The 18,082-nt window shown below is 43.9% G+C and overlaps 1 protein-coding gene across 4 annotated transcripts in view; it reads right to left on the bottom strand.

The window, feature by feature from the left end:
• PRKCE (protein kinase C epsilon) overlaps positions 1-18,082 on the bottom strand; it is a 608,554-nt gene that overhangs the window by 193,743 nt on the left and 396,729 nt on the right. The gene's annotated exons all lie outside the window — the stretch shown is intronic.

Raw genomic sequence — 18,082 nt, 5'->3', positions numbered from 1 at the left:
AAAGTCACCAAGTAAAACTAAAATAACATTCAAAACTCTTTCTACCAAGACTTAAAAATATGTGCTGATTTTAATATTACAACAGTAATTCTATTGGTATTAGTGATAATACAATGATACAGTCTGGAAAAAATTTTCCATCAAAAAGGTTTACTGGTTGACAAGATCACATATTACCTTTGTAACATGGAAATCTGAATTTCCTGATAAATGCCAGATAAATGAACTGATTTCAAAGTAGTGGAAACTAATTTTTTAAATGGTCAGAAAACATATGAACGAATATTATGTTTTAAACTGTAAAGCACCATATGTATTTGTTATTGTTGCTGATTCATATAGTTCTTGCAAAGCACACACTTAAAAAAAATCTCTACTTATAGAAACATACCACAGATGCATATCACACTGTTACCCAGACAAGACCTACCCTTAGCCTTCAGAAATCACTCCAAAGAACAGTTACATGACCTTAACTTTACCAGTTACATGACTGGCAATTTGGAGAGATTTCACTCTGCAGGTGGTGAGCTGTAGGTAAGGGAGAATTGTAAGTAAGAGTTCTAAAGGGGCTTCCACGTAAAAGGCAGTTTCCCAAATGCTCTAATTTGTTGCCTCACTGAAAAACATGCTACTTCTCCACTCAAGAGCCTTCGGTCACCTGGAACGAAACCCAAATTACCAGTAGTAGTGCTTTCCAAACTTTAGCATGCGTAAGAGTCAACTGGACACTTTTTAAAAAACACAGATTCCTGGGCCCCAAAATACTGAGTCTGTAAGGTCTAGGTTGGGACGCGAGATTCCGCATTTCCCAGAATGAGAAATGAGCTTCGTCCCAACAAGCTCCCAGGTGATGCAATGCTGCTAGATCACACTTTGAGTGATCCCACTTAGAGTAGTTCAGGTTAGAACCGCCCCCAGTCTGGTGGTAATCTAAATTTCAGCCTATCTCACGACTTCCTACTTGAGTTGATTTCTCTTCATATGGCAACCACTCCTTGCTCTTGGTCACTTCCGAACCATCCTGGCAACTGTGCCCCAGGTCCCTCCTCTCCACCTATCAAACTCTTCCTATTCTCCTCCTCCTTGGTGGTGCCTTTTCCAATGAAGACAGTACCTAAACCAGCCATGTGATGATTAATCACACCCTGTACATTATAACCTTATACCATTGGCTTACATTGTTAGGACAGAGAGGTTTATTTAACTCAGTGTTATTTTTTTTACCCCACTTCTTCAACTGGACTTTCTCAGTCCTTGAGAGCAGGAATTATACCTTGCATATAATACTCAATCGATTAATAATGACTGATTAATTAGACTTACTGATCAATATAGTTAATATAGTTAATATAATATAGTTAATATATATAGTTAATATAATTTTGGTTCGACTTAGGTAAGGTTGTCTAAATTACTAAGATGGGTGAGTATCATTACTCTAGACAAGCCAATTCAACACTGTTTCATGGTCTTGGTCCTCAGAGAGGCCCCTGAGGTCTCTTTCTGAATCCTTTATTGGACCTAACAGAGCAGGCATGCTCAGAAATTAGATGGTTGATTACTTGAGTGGCTCACCCAAATGGACTACTTCTCTTCCTCCTGGATACAAACCAGTTTAGGTTTATACCCATTCATGACCCTACTTTTAAGAATTCCACTGGGGAATCTACCCACCAATGATGTAAAGTACAGGCAAACCATCAGAGTCTCACATGGATGACAAAAACAAAAGATTTTTCAACTGCCTTCTGACTAATTCCTTACTTAGTGAAATAATCACTAAGCTGGTGAGGAAACCCCACTTTCAACCACAGTGCTATGTAAAAAATGTGCATTTTCTTGCAATACTGACTTACAAACAATCCAATGCCAGGAAACTCTAACAAATGCCTGGAAAAGGGGTATATTTCCAGATTCAAATGACTTTTACTGTTCCTCTGTGTTGCATCAGATTCTTGGTTTGCCATGTGGGAGGAGAGCTAAGAAACTATTACGAAGTGAACTGGCTCCATAAGGATGGGCAATCCTACAACTTTGGGCTTCCAGGCTCTGCTAAACTAACTGGAAGTTTGGTTCGTTCATTTCACAAAAAGGCAATCAATCTCTGGCAGATATTTTTTGAGCACCTACTAGATGCAAGACAGTCCAACCCATAAACTGCTCATTCTCCATCTCTCTCTCCAAACTCCAAGACGTTGTCTATCCTTGAAATTATACATGTGGTTTCATTTTGTACCATGTCGGCTAGGCCTACACCTGAGTATCTGAATATGTAGATGAGATGAGCATGACTTTAAAACAGCACTCAGCTCACTGCCTTGGGCTGAGAGATACCCTTTCACCTCTGCCTCCCAGGCACGGCCGAAACTGCTTCTCAGGGCTCTAAACCAATACTTTAATACCATTCTTTGCTCATGAAACCACTGCACCAAAATATTGTGACGGACAAGGACTAACTATCTAGTACACTTCATCAGTCTGGCATTTGTTCAAATATGAGATTGTGATAGCTTGAACAGCAGCAAACTGGAAATATATCTTTATAAAGAAATGCATTGCTTAGCCAATTGACAGCCAAGTCAAATGCTCAAATGTACAAACCTTTATAATTAATTTAAGAACACACATTTTTAAGTACATCAACAGCACCCATTTATTTGGCCAGTGTGCTAATTCAAATTACCCTTATCTTTTTTTTTTTTTTTTTTTGCTGTACGAGGGCCTCTCACTGTTGTGGCCTCTCCCGTTGCGGAGCACAGGCTCTGGACACGCAGGCTCAGCGGCCATGGCTCACAGGCCCAGCCGCTCCGCGGCATGTGGGATCTTCCCGGACCGGGGCACAAACCCGTGTCCCCTGCATCGGCAGGCGGACTTTCAACCACTGCGCCACCAGGGAAGCCCTACCCTTATCTTTTTATCAGGGAAGGCTCTGAGGAACCTCTACCTGGCGACAATCTGTGAGCAGTTCTAACTCTTGTCATCTTTTTGAACACATTCCATATATTTCAGATTTACCACCAATTCTAATTGCCCAAATTAGTTTTCTTTTGCTATGCATCTGTTTGGATAAGATAAAACTCTGCCAACTTGGTTAAAACAGAAGCACTGACAAAAGAATCATTAGCAAGAGCTCCCCACTAACCCAGAGGCAGACCTCACCAGGACTAACTCTCATCTTCTCTGTGAAGCCCTCGACCAAGTTCCCACGTACTTACAACCCAGGGTCAGCCAGTGACAACAGTCGCCTGTAGCCTAACAGCACAGCGAGAAACTTCTGCCCTGCTCTAATCATCCAAATGGAAAATTTACGAGAGATACAGACAGATCAGGTCACAGACTATGTCCTGAGCACTAGAAATAACTTATTTTCACAATTTATTTCAACAAAATGTACTGGGTAACATAAAGTTGTTAAATGAATATAAGCCTAGGATTTTCAATTGGAGTAGATGGTCCCCTGCCCTCTTTCCCAGAGACCAGACTATCAAGATGCAAACTACAGCCTTGGCCACTTCAACCTCGCCTTATCTACCTTCATTCATAAATTTTTGGGAAAAGAAAGGAAGAGCAGGAAAGCAAGATCTGAATAAAGGTAGGTGACTCTTATTACTTCAACACTTCCTTTGGGGTGACTTAAGCCAAGCCGACACTCAGGTGGGCGTGCCGGCAGAAAAAGAGGGGAAACAACAAAACACAAGAAAGGAAATTTACAAACGCTTCCCCCTCACCCGATATTGCACTGGGCTATCTCCTCTCCCCGAAGACCCATGAAGCCCCTTACCACCTGCACATTCTTCCCCTAGGTCACAGCCTGTTACTCCTATATTCTCTCAAGGGAAATGCAAAGATTAAAATGGCTGAGCTAGTGGCAGCCAGCCCTTTGGAATGTCTGTGAAATAATAATCTCTGGAGGGTTGCTGCTGGATCTTTATAAATGGGTTGGGGGGGGAGGGCAGTGGTGCTGTGCAATACAGCCCCAGAAGAGAGAGTTAAGACAAATTAAACAGCAGCATTCCACCAGCCCCTTGTGCATAAGGCAAGGGTGCCTTAGTTCCCCAGGAGACAATGCCATCAGCTAAAGCATGAATCAACTGGTCTGTTCTATTTTCTAAACTTGCGCAAACACTTTCCTGGAATCGGCAACATGACTCAAAGCACCTGTGATCATTTATGGCTTGGAAATATAACACAAATACTTCAGGATAATTTTCCAATTGGAAAATATTTAAATTTTCTTTTTTGTATGTGTTTCTAACCTCCAGTGACATCAGATCTTGATCATTAAGATAATGCCAAGGCCGGTCAGAGGTAGCTAATTCTAGAATAAGAAGGTAAAAGGGATTCTGCTAAAATCTGAACAGCAATTTCTCCAGATTACTACAGTTACAACAGATCTTATCTGAACTGTGGTCCTCACACACAAATAACCGCTGGCTATTCAGATGGGAGGAATAACAAATTATTCACCAAAATGGGTGTGCTCCTTTTTTTTTTTTTTTTTGATTGTGAAGCTTAACTGCACAGACCGTAGGATGGAAGGCCTGTTGGTGGTATCAGAGAAAGTCTGTGCATGAAATGACGTCTGCTTTCGCTGTTTCCAGAGTATGTGAGAAACTATGACAAACCCAAAACACTGTTTCTGAGATTCTTGGAGTTGTTTAGTTCACCCACAGACACATTCCCTGCTCTGGGGAGACTAGATAAACAGCATTCTTTCAAGGTGCAGGTCTTAAACAGTTGCTTCCCCCTTTTCTCTTCCCCTCTTAATAGTAGGCTTTTAGGTTTGAATAAAACAGGAACTACATCAACCCCTCACTCCTTTACCCGTCTGAATACAAGAAGCTTGGAGAATTATTATCAGACACTCTATGATCCTAGCTCTGAAGTGGGGAAGAATTTAAATATTTTGAAGGGCCAAGAAAGTGCAAGGGTAAAATAAGTTAAGAGCATGGTTTTGCAAGTTAGAAAGTCAATATTTTCTCCTCCATACTCTGGTTAAAAACGAAGAGCCACATCTGCAGAAAGCATACGCTTGCTGTCAGCAACAACAGGCCTCCCTTTCAATCCCCCCACAGTAGTTATACTACTAACTAAGGAGCCCAAAGGAAGAGCCCAAGGGAGTTAAAAAAATAATAATAATTTTGCCACCTGTAGTAGTTTATGTGCTACCAGTTTTTGACCAATGAGGTACTTTCCAATTCCCATAGTTTGTACCGTCACCCAAATCAGAGTATAACCAGCCTCAGAAAATGTTTCCTTGTATCTCCCCAATTCTTCTTTCTATCTAATCTAGAAAAGAGATAGCATTCAGTAAGACTTTGCTTCTGCTGCAGGCTGCTGATGATAATCTAAATCCCTTGGGCTATGGTTTAAGCATTTGTTGCCAAGACTGTCCTTTCCATTATCATGTAATACCATGTTTTAAAGAAACCACCAGTGCAAGGAAATCTAATTAACTTGGGGTTACCTATCAGCCAGTATTAAGAAATACATCATTAACTGAAATTCATGTGAACTTCATTTATAAATATATTTAGATGATTTTGGGGTGTCAAAGGAATAACGCTGTATCTTAAAGGCAGTTAACCATTCTTATATTCATCAAAAATTGGCAAATTTGAGGACTAAAAGCACATTACAGTCAACAACTCTCGGGGTCAGGGAGGACCTAGGATTCTGTAAAGTCATCAGAAATGAATCTTCTACGCTCTTCCCGAGTTATCGAACAATCTGCTTCTTAAATGAGTTTGATAGGAAACTGCTACTCCAATTTAGAAGTCACCAGTAAGGATTATTACAGCACAAAGAACGGAGATTGTTACTGCTCTGTCTGGCAAAACTGCAAATCCTTTCCTGCCCCTTTTAAGATGGTCACAATGGCAGAATCCTCTGTCCTGGGAGCATGCTTGACTTCCATTTTCAAATGCAGGGGAAAACAAACAAGCTTGGGCTGCTTCACAGAGCCTCAAATAGCTTTTTCCAAAGATGAGCTTCATCTCTCATCAGGTGGGTTTTTGAAGACCCAGACCACAGAAACCGTCCGGGAGTCTGGGCTCAAAAGTCCAGAACAATTCAGAAATTATTTCAGCTGTTCTCAATTTAGAAGTAAAACAAAAACACCAAGTAGGAACAAACAAACATATGCTTCTATGTATCTATTTTTAAAAGAATAGCACAGCTCTGCCCCTGACTTTTTGTCCATTCTTTTCTGCTTAACTTCAGGATCTCGCTCATAAAAAAAAAAGTATATAGCAATTCCAAAATCTCTTCTCCTGGAATATCACAAATTCTCTCATCTAGCTAAGCCAAAAGCCTTTTAGGTCTTCAGGCTGCTCCTTCTAGCCCTGTATCCATCAAACGTAATAACCAGTTGCTATTTTGTCAGTATTCCCTGGTTCAGTGTTGACCATCTCAGCTCTACTTTTCCGGCTGTGATCACCCTCTAGTGGCAAAAGAAGTTAACTGCAAGCTACTCGACAACTGGATCCTAAAGGAAAAAAATGATCAGCTTTACTCCTCTGCTTTCTGATTTCCAAGAATACACTTAGTTAAGTGTGACACACGTTTGAAGGTTTGTGTGTTATTGTTTTCAATGTAGGAAAACCTTCATTAATAAGCTGAATTTTTATCTTTCAACCCCTAGTTAAAAGAATAGGGTGGTAAAGTGGGGGCAGGGGGAGGGGTTAGTCAATCCAAAATAAAGGAAACTGAATGGTATTACATTACAGAGAACCTCAGCCCTCACTCTGCCCAATTTTCCTATTTACCTCTTAGTCCCCATAGTTTGTGTGCAGTCCCTACTTCCCCGGGAGAGTTTTAGAATCACAGCAGGACTTTCTTGGCATGCTGGGCCTCTCATGGCTTCCTGATAAGGGGAACACTTTGCTTGAGGAGGCTGACCAGATCGGGTAAGACACATCGGCCCAGGGAGCACCCACAGGATAACCTGTCACCAGGACATACTGACTAGCCTGCGCACTGGGGCAGATTTTGTTCGTGAAAGTCTAAAACCTTGCCCTCCACAAGAGGGTAGGGGCCATGTCTAACTTACTCATTTCCATGTCACCAGCATCTGACGCAGCGCTTTATACCTAGTAGGAGAGTGAGAAATATTTAGTTTATTCATGAATGAGAAGATGCTGAAAGCATCACACTCAGGAAAGCAAGTGTGATGCTAATCTCCAGGAAACTCTGCCAGTCCTGATTTCCCCCAACAACTAAAAGAGGGGATTGAAAACTCTCCTCCAGGGATCTTACATGCCAAGGAGGTGCACTGGGGGCCAGCTGCCAGGCAGCCAAGTCCCACGGCTCCCTTGAATAAAAGGGGCTTCCCCTTGTATAATTTTACAGAGTGCACTGCTCTGCAGGTGTCATTCCCTTACTGTAAACAGCCTGAAACCACCGCTCTAGGACACTGGCCTCAGCAGAACAATGTACCAGAGAGAACTGGTTCTCTGCACCAGACAATAATGCTAAAAAATATATATAGAAAACATTAGAACGAATAGGATACAATTAAAGAAAAAAATAAAATCTGACCATAAGATTGACAGGACTAGACAGAGTATTCTTTTGGTCACTGAGATGGACACACGGATGCAGATACCTTCGATGTGAGCAGGGCTGAACATCTTAGAAGCATACAGAACTTTCCTGGATCCCTGTTCCCACTGGCCCACTGTAACTCGGCAGCACTGGAGGGAAGGACTGCTCTGTGCAGCTTGTGTTGCACAGAGTGGGTGCTGTTTGCCTTCTCTGCTCTTGCCCACTTCCCTCTGGATGCCGGCTCTGTCTGTGTGTGCCTGTGGGCTACCTAGGAGCAGTAGAGCTCTGAGACTTTACCCTCTGCTGCTTTGCCCACCCCAAATCTCATTCACAGCAGGTATCATGAAACCTTGGACAGAGTCATGCAGGTTCTTGGACTGTCCAGGCAGTGTACATGCAGGGGAAGGGCTGTCTGATCTTACGTGTAATGATTGTATGTGAACTTGCTTCCTCAGTCATTCATTTTGCTAAGCTCAGTTCTTGGTTGGGGTTGGGGGAGCTGAAAATGCATTCCTAAATTGAAGTATGCAGTATGTTCTTTAGAGAAAAGATACACAGCAAAACCATTCTTCTCCCAACATTTAACAGCACACAATTCAAAGCCAAAAATATGCTCTGAAGTTAAAATACAGAATAATTCATGTTCAATTAATTCAATGCCTGTTTTTTCTTCGTCCTTTAAAGTTTTTAATTTTGTTTGGTTTCCATTTTTACTGTATACGTGGTAATAGTGCAAACACATGACCTTAGCGTAAAGCAATACCAAAATGTCAAGTTAGCAATAAAAAACACTCTTGCTGGCTAACCTCTAAAAGGTCCAACATCTCTTGAATTTTAGTTTATTTAAAAAAAATAATTCAGATACTGTCTTAAAGGATCACATTACAAGTGGTGAGCAGATGGCCCAAACCAGGCACCGGGCTTGGAGAAGATGCACAGGCATAGCAGGGGATAACCAAGATGATGAAATGCCTCTCCCACTGGCTGGGAACCATTAGCAAAATCACTAATCCCTGCAGAAGCAAGATGAATCCCAATGGTCTTGAAAATGGCTTTTTTTTTCTTTTTTTTTTCCTGAATCAGATTCTGGGTCTTTTGATTTATAAGAACTAACCTATCACTTACAGCCAGGCTTACTTGAAGGAGCTGAGTGACAAGGATCGCCCTGGTTGATGGCATGATCTATGGACTGAGGCCACTATGCCCACAAAGTTGCAGAAGAGAACTTTAGAGGCCAAATGAAAACAATTAAAGTGCAAGAAAATAGGCATTGATACTATTTTATTTCATTTAAAGGTATCATTTCAAGTAATAGAATGAAGGATCATTCCATGTGACTGAACCCATGGCAGGTGGTAAAACTGTTAAAACATCTGGAAAACTAGCAGCACCTCGGTCTGTCCTGCTTGGTGGGAGGTCAAGTCCCCTCTCACCAGGTGATGTGCAGACACCTGGACACTGTCGTGTCCTGCATTAACATCTCTCCCACAATTTTCTGACTGGAAACAACTCTCACCTCCTCTTCCCTGTTCCCTCCAAGCTGGGTTTGTGGGACTTAAAATTCAGACCCTTTGGCTTCTTCAGTTAAAGTTTGGTTGGATCAAATAAATATTTAGCATCCTAAACAATGAGCCAGTTCCTCTGGAAACATTTCATTTCATCCCCACACAATGAGCACCTGGACCCCAGCCAGTCCTGGTCCAGCTTTCCAGAGGCTCCTCCTCTCATCCTGACCTGCTGCAGGCCACTTGGCTCAGGACATTTGTGTCCTGTCAGAAGAGAAAGCTAAAGTCAGCTGCTCCCTACAGAAGCTGCAAACCGTGGCCCTCCCTCCAGCCACGTCTCCCATCTGTGTGAGCTGCAGAAGGCCACTGAACCTCACAGGAATTGAACTACATGGCCTCTGAGGTTCCTTCTAGCTGGAACTGCAAAACACTGAGAAACCCATGAATTCACTCACTATTTTCAGGTTGAAAGCCCAAAAGTGAGGGCAAAGAGGGAGCAGAAGAAAGGGAACTAGGTTAGGAGGCAGCTCTTGAGGTCTGAATCTAACTGCTGCATTTCATCTGCCAGTCGGCTGCTGAGTGGACTTTTGCCTCTCCTCTGTATCGGCCACTGTAAGAAGAGCACCGTGAATACTCCTAACGCAGATATTCACACTCAGATCTTTTCATAAGCTGTTGCTCTTCTGATCCTCACGACAGCTGGCCCCCAGGGGTTTCAGCTTCCTGCCACCCTCACTGTTCCAACCACCCTCTGAATGCCCTGTGCCAGAACCAACCAGCTGAGCCTCTAACTTTCGAGGCTGATCTCTTGCAGCAAAAGTAATCAAAACAGCTCCAAGTCCCATCTTTCAGTCAGAGCAGAAGTGCTTCCATGTGTTTTATATACTTGGGTTTTCGTATTAGTATTAGAACTAGTTCTCATTATTATTAGAACCATGGATTCCAGCACTAAAAATGAGAAGTTTGAAAGCCACCTTTAAGAATGGGAGAAGGTGATTCCAGCTCTGCCACCACCCACGGGAAGCATGGTATGATGAGGACAAAAATCTAACTCCACGCTTGACTAGTGTCCAGTACTTAATTTCAGATAAAGAGATAGTTACTCATAATGCACAGTGAAGTTTCTAATGAATAGTGATTCAAAAGGAAAGGATCTAAAACCTGGAAACACCTAAATTCACTAATTGCTGCCAGTTTCTATCTTAACACAATACCTTTTGAGAAAGGAAAGAAGAGTGGGTTTGAGGAAGGCAGCACCCAGTCCTTCCAGGTAATACACATGAAACAAACAGCTTTATCAGAAGGCTTCATGAGGACAAATTAACCCCATCTAAAAAGTACTACGTGCTCTACTCACAAGCAGGCGTGGTCAGATGGGTCAGGGGTTACTGAGCTCGGTTCTGGCTTCTGTTTTTTGGGGGACAGATATTTGAAGAACCAGGGATACTAACAGTGAAGAAGTAAGACTGAGATAGAATGTAATTACTGTTTCCAACTATGATAACAGTGAGCAGCTATTGAGCTCCTGCTGATGTGGATTATCTGATGCCTCCTCTAAACAGCCTGTTCCCATTTTACAGATGAAGAAACTAAGGTCTAAGGTTACAGAGCATGTTTGTGGCAGAGCCAGGATTCAAACCCAGGCAATCGGACTCCTGAGTCCTGCTTTTAATGACAAAGCCCTGACATGTAAAAATTAGACATACTGAGCATTGTTCCAGAGGGCAAAACCAAGATTAAGAATGCAAGTCACAGCAACGCCAATACCGACCAGTGCTCAAAAAGGAGAATTTTCTAGCTAGTAGGTGCATCAAATAACTGACAGTTACAAGGTAGTGAGTTTCCTATTGCAGAAAATACACAAGTAGAAGCTGCAGAAGAGCTGTGATGAATTCTTAGCCCTGATAGAGAGACCGAACTAGGGGATTTCTAAGAGAAGTCTTTGAACCCCAGGGTTCTGTGCATGGTTGAAATTGCAGAGATTCTAAACTGGGATAAGAGTTTCCCTAAGGAATGAAGGAATGAATGAAGATTTTCATTCTCTTGTAATTCTTCTTTACTTAACACCTTACCTACAAGGGCTGTGTGTTCTTAGTGGGGGACTGGGTGAGCACATGATGCAGAAGCAAAACACTAGACAAAATGACACAGAACTTGCTGTTCAACCCTGCATAATCACTTAATGTCCCTGCACTGCAATTTCCTCAATTATCAAACACAAGTGATAAGAGGCGGCACTGGGCGTGGAACGGCCAGTCCCGTAATCACGCTGCCAGAATCAGTCTCCCAGCTCTGCGTCTTGCTAACTGCAAGTCACAAAACCACTTTGGCCTCAATTTCCTCATCTGTAAAGTAGCAGTGATAACAGGATCCACCTCCTAGGGCTGTTGTGAGAATCCAGTGTCTTAGTAAAGTGCTGCGAGCAGAGCATGGCACATGGCAAGCAGGAGAGAAACGTTAGCTAAAATGAAGATGATGGCAACTCTTTTCCTACGTCACCAGGAGACTGGGGTGGGGGTGGGGGGAAGCTACACATAGGAAATAAGAAGAATTTGAAATAAAAAGTCGCTATTTTATATTAAAAAGTAAGCTTCCTTATAACATAGTAAGGTCCCTTATTGAGTCCAAATTTCTTAGGCTGCAAATGACTAGTGGAGTCTGAACAGTGACAGAAGGATGCTTCCTCCTCAGAGCAGGACTTCTCACCATGTTTTCACTGTTCTTTTTTTCTCTCACACGCAGTTGGTTTCTTTGAAATCACTGAAGTTCTTGACAAAAAGATAATCTTACTGATAACTCTTCTGCTGGTGCTCCCAGCCTTTGACATTCTCATCCTTTTAACTTCACAGGAAGTTGTATTTAGGTCTACTTTGAGTTAATTTTAGTGTATGGTGTGGGAACAGAATCTAAATGTTCATCATTTATTGGAAAGACCATCTTTTCCTCATTCAATGGTCTTGTCACTATTGTGGAAAATCAATTAGCCATAAATGTAAAGGTTTATTTCTGGGCTGTCAATTCTGTTGCATTGATCTGTGTATTTTTATGCTAGCACCATACTGTTTTGGTTACTGTAGCTTTAGAGGAAGTTTTGAAATCAGGAAATGTGTATCCTCCAATTTTGTTCTTTTTCAAGATTCCTTTGGCTATTTTGAGTCCTTTGAACTTCCATATGAATTTTAAGTTCAGATTGTTAATGTCTGCAAAGAAACCTGCTGAGATTTTGGTAGGAATTGCACTGAATATGTAAACCAACTTGGGGAGACATGGCAGTCTAATGATGCTGAGTCTTTTAATCCATAAACATGAACTGTTTCTCCATTAATTTAGATCTTCCTTAATTTCTCTCAACCATGTTTTGTATTTTTTAGTATGTAAGTCCCCAGCTCCTTTGGTTAAATTTATTCCTAAGCATTTATTTCTTTCTGATGTCACTGTGAATGGAACGAGTTTCTTAATTTCACTTTTGGATTGCTCATTGCTAGTATATAGAAATACAACTGATTTTTGTATATTGATCTCACATCCTGTGGCCTTCCTCTACTCATTTATTATGAGTTCTAGTAGGTCCTTTGTGTGTGTGTTTGCGTGTATGTGTTCATTAATATTTTCTACATACAGGATCAGGTTATTTGCACACACTGCCTTTTGAAAAGAGGCTCAAACCTTAGATATACTCAACAACCAGAGGAAAGAGGGGATCATGCTGACAGTGATACAACCTTAGATTACATAGCTTCTCTCCTCCCTCTCTCCATACACTGTAAATTATCCCTGAGTATTTGTGTCTCACTTTACTCCAGTGATGCCTTAAAAAAAAAAAAACAGAACATAATGCCTGCAAATGGTAAAGCAATAAAGAGACAGAACAGCCCCTAGGAAACTGATATGTAGCGTGACTTCAAATATCAGAGCCGTCTTAAAATCCATGGCTGGTGAGAAGAATAGCAAGGATAGTGCCTCATACTCAGGGGATTGGCTATGACACGGGCTACATAACTTCTCTGAACCTCTGTTTCCTCATCTGGAAAAGTGAGATAAAGATTCCGCCCTGCTCATGGCTTCCCAACCATTATGATCACAGTTCAGAGAGAAAGTGATAGCACATGTGTGATACGCTGAGGAATGCAGACAGATCCCTGCTACCAGGAACCACCAGCCCAGGGTCCCAGCATCCTGGGCTGCCCCAGGGCTATCCCCAGAGCTGACAGAAGGAGCCGCATCACAGCCTGCCTCTAATCCATTCTCAGTACCCTGGTTGGGAAGGTCAGATCTGAGCATCAAATGACATGAGCTGAATGTGTCTTGAGAACTGCAGTAGCAAAGAGAAGCTGTCACCAGCGTAGATCTTGTGGGAGGACTTGAGGCCATCTCAGCACTTATTTGTGGGCTTGCCACAGACAACAGCATCCAACCCCTCGGCCTGGCACACCAGCTGTTCTCTCCCTTCCTCTCCAGTGGGCACAGGCTAGAAGTGCAGGGAGGGGAAAAGAGGATGATTATGAATCAGGGCCTTCATGGGACTTCTTGGATGATGCACAGAGGACGCTGCTGCCCGTCATGGGCATAAATCACTGTGTTGTGTTGTTTTCCTGGAGAAGAGTCACCCATATTGTGCCGGTGAGCCCCCCAATAACCCCTGGGACATTGCAGGAAAAAAAATTAAATATATACCAAGTTATGTTCTTTCCGGGCCCTGGTGACTGTGTCCTGAAGTCACCCCATTACCTTTGGAACCTCATCAAGGAGGCCTTGCTGGGGGAGCAGGAGGGAGGGGGAAACTGAAACCTTTGTTCCTTCCTACCCCCAAGGTCACACCTAACATTTTATAATCCACCAGCACACGAGGGAGGGGCAAGGAGAGAGAGAGGAGGTGGGGAAGGCAGGAAAGAAACCAAATGACTAGAAATGATGTTTTCTCTTGGCTGCAATCCATGTGGTTGAAAGCCATTAAACTCAGAGATGATTACAGAAATTAGACACCTTTTGACGGGCGGAACACCAGAGCCTAGGTGTGCCCCGGGACAGGCATGCAGGGATGGCAAACAAATGCTCAGACAGCTTCTCACAGCTTGGGGATTAGAAGGAAGACTGGTGACTTAAATTTCATAAACTTGACAGTCACAAAAGGCTCGTAAGAAATGACCAGTGCCAGAGTCTTGGTGGCAGTGTTTCTGTTAAGCTTTCCTGCTTCGGCTCTTTTCTTGTGAAAGGTAAACACGATTGAAAGGAAGTGGCTTTGTGGATTTGGGACTGTGCACCCCAGGCCGTGAGCTCACCTGAGCCATCCCAGGAACAGGAAGGCGGAGAGAGCACTGGGAGGCCAATGGAGGAAACACCAGGCCCTGAGAGCCCCTGCAAGGGCTTGGCACTTCCCTATCAGGCGCCTCTTGGTTTTTACCCTCCGGCCTCCAGTGCTGGCCCTGAGGACTGTGCTTCAGGGCCCTCTCACGGCAGGCACTCAGGAGCCAGTGTGTGCTGGAGTCAGCAGACACAAGGGCCTGGTCTTTGCCCCAAGAGTCTTCTAGGCATGATGGAGAATTAGAAGTCACAGAACATAAAACGCTACATCCTCAAGCGCTAAGTTGGCAAAAGGAATGAGGAATTGGGCAGAAGGAAACCAATGAAGGGAGATCAAGATAGACCTTCTAGAACAGGTGGGGCTTACAAGAATTCACAGAAGAGCAGAGGTGAGGCCCCTCCACCCTTGGTGACCTACATGGAATCAGGTGCAAGTGCTTTCCCACAGCGACAAGGAGACCAGAAGGTACTCCCTGCAGCAGGCATAAAACTCACAGATGCTCCTCCCTGACCAGAGGGCTTCCTGGGAGCCATTCAGGCTTAAACTGGCCCAGCTCCTCGAAGCCTGGACTCTGATCTGGGCTCACAGTTCATTGCAAAACGTGTGTGTAAAGGGCTCTGCCCCCCAGTCTGCTGCATGCTCTCCCATCTCACCCTGTCTCGGACCACTTTGAGTCAACAGAGGCTTAAAGGATCTGGAGGCCTGAGAGAGGCCTGGGCTGTGTGCACTGTCAGGGCCGGAAAGAAACCACAGCAGCATGATCCAGGGGTGGGGGCTTCCATCACACTCTAAGCCTAGTGACTGCCTGGGAAGCTTCTAAGCAGAAACCCTGAGGGCCCTGGAGACCACTAAATCGGGCAAGGGATGGGGTCAGTAAAACTCTAGCAAGGAGAGGCTTGGACAGACAGCCCTGCCCCAAGGTCAGTTCAGAAGGAGAAAGAAAGGCTTGTCTCATCCTTCTGCCCGTCTGACTCTGACTATAAAGGTCAATAATCTCTATCAGGGACTCCAAGGAAAGCCTTGGGAACGCAGATAGCAGGGCCGAGCCAATCAAATTGCTTTTAGAAACTCTGTTGAATTCCCCCTACCAAAGTCAGACATCAGGCGTCACTGGAGAGTTATATGACCCACAGCCAACTACTATGCTCTGGTCTTTGCCATGGGGAGGTGTGAAAAGGGAGAGTGCATTCTCTCCCGGAAGGAGGAGGAAGAAGGCAAGAGTCACATCAAGTTGGGTCTTGCAGGATGGGCAGAATTTGTCCAGGTGGAGAAGACCCTTTTGTATTCAAAGCACAATGAATTTCCTACCAAAAGGAAAAGCTCACCTGTCAGACACTGGTTTCCTTCACTGCCACCAAAATCCCCATGCAGAGCCGATCACCTGCCTCTCCCTGGAGAAAGGCCAAGTGTTAGGGAAAAAAAGGGATCAAGGACAACTGGGCAGACGTCTACACTGGGCAAACCTGGCCACCCCACTGTGCCCCTTGCTCAGAAAGCCAGCTGTTTGGTGGGAGGTGCAGGCAGAGGGGTACTGGTGGGACGTAGTGCAGTGAGCCCCACGTGGGTCCCTGCTGAAGGTGAGGAAGTGAAAAGTGGATGGGAGAATATACAATACAAAAAGAACACATGGTGGGAATTCTCCATTTTACGAATACCCTTAGGACTTTTCAAAATGCTACCATTTAAGCCTCAGGACAGCCTTGAATGGAGTAGGCAAGGAATGCTGAACCCATTTCACAGATGAGGGAACTGAGGCTCAAAAGAATCATCATGTAGCTGCCCTAAGGGCCTACAGCTAATCAGAAAAAGAACAGAACACAGAACTTAATCTTCCTCTTCCTAGTTTTCCCCATGTGCCCTTAAAGCAAGTCAGTAAACCCTGCTGTAGTGGGCAGTTGGGCTTATCTGTGGAATTCTGGCCCATTGTGCAGAAAAATGACTTAAATTAAGAGACACTGATTTCATGACTGTTGATAATAGTTAACGTACATATGTTGGCCTCCTAATTTTCAAACCACTTTTTACATTTAATGAGCCACCCACCTGGTCTAAGTGAAACCAAGAGAGACAATTATATTTTAAAATCATGTTCAGTTTTCTAGGATTTGTTTGGTACTTCAGAGAAAACATCCTGTATGCAGGTCAAAGGTCAGAAATCAAAATGGAGATGCTTTGATGGGACTTTTTTAGGCCAAAATAGCCTCTCTCTTAAAAAAATGTCCGGGACTTCCCTGGTGGTGCAGTGGTTAAGAATCCACCTGCCAACGCAGGGGACATGGGTTTGAGCCCTGGTCTGGGAAGATCCCACATGCTGTGGAGCAACTAAGCCTGTGTGCCACAGCTACTGAGCCTGCGCTCTAGAGCCTGCAAGCCACAACTACTGAGCCCATGTGCCACAACTACTGAAGTCCACGCGCCTAGTGCCTGTGTCCCACAACAGGAGAAGCCACTGCAATGAGAAGCCCGTGCACCACAACAAAGAGTAGCCCCCACTCACCGCAACTAGGGAAAGCCCGCGCGCAGCAACAAAGACCCAATGCAGCCAAAAATAAATAAATGAATTAATTTAGAAAAAAATTTCCCCCAAGTTCTTGCTTTTGAGTCATCCAGCATTCTCACTCAAAAATAAATGAGCAGAGCATTGGCTCCTCTTGGAAGATCAGACTTCTGGAATCGATTTGGGTCCAGAATTGCATTACCCAAGGAATGTGGAGTACGCACAGTCCTTGACAGCTTGTGAACCACACTTCCTGAAGCTGGCCACCAGCCAGAGCTGAGGCCACCAGCATCTTCAAAATGAATTCTTTCTGAGACAAAGAACAATCCACCCGATTTCTGAAATCACTGAAGTAGAAAGCTTGCCTGGCTCCATGCTGTGAACTCATGAGAACAAAGAAGAGCCAGGCCAAGGGGAACCAAGGAGCCCAGCATGCAGGACCCAAAAGGTCTTCTGAGGAAGGGCTGAGCTGGCCTCTATTTTAGGGGGCACCGTCAAGATGGCAGAGAAGTAAGACGTGGAGATAACCTTCCGCCCCACAAATACATCAAAACTACATCTACATGTGGAACAACTCCTACAGAACACCTACTGAACGCTGGCAGAAGACCTCAGACTTCCCAAAAAACACCCTCAGGCGACCTACATGCAGAGGCAGGGCCAAACCCAAAGCTGAACCCCAGGAGCTGTGTGAACAAAGAAGAGAACAAAGAAGAGAAAGGGAAACTTCTGCCAGCAGCCTCAGGAGCAGTGGATCAAATGTCCACAGTCAACTTTATGTATGCTGTATCTGTGGAATACCTGAATAGACAACAGATCATCCTAAAATTGAAGCGGTGGACTTTGGGAGCAACTGTAGACTTGGAGTTTGCTTTCTGCATCTAATTTGTTTCTGGTTTTATGTTTATCTTAGTTTAGTATTAACAGCTTATTATCATTGGTAGATTTGTTTACTGATTTGGTTGCTCTCTTCCTTTTACATATATATATATTTTCCTTTTTCTCTTTTTGTGAGTGTATATGTGTACGCTTCTTTGTGTGATTTTGTCTGTTTAGCTTTTTTTTTTTTTTTTTTTTTTTTTTGCGGTACGCGGGCCTCTCACTGTTGTGGCCTCTCCCGTTGCGGAGCACAGGCTCCGGACGCGCAGGCTCAGCGGTCACAGCTCACAGGCCTAGCTGCTCCATGGCATGTGGGATCTTCCCGGACCAGGGCATGAACCCGTGTCCCCT

The sequence above is a fragment of the Mesoplodon mirus genome (assembly GCF_964341445.2).
Source record: "Mesoplodon mirus genome assembly, chromosome: 14".
Lineage (NCBI taxonomy): Eukaryota > Metazoa > Chordata > Mammalia > Artiodactyla > Ziphiidae > Mesoplodon > Mesoplodon mirus.
This window is presented reverse-complemented; position numbering and strand designations above follow the sequence as displayed.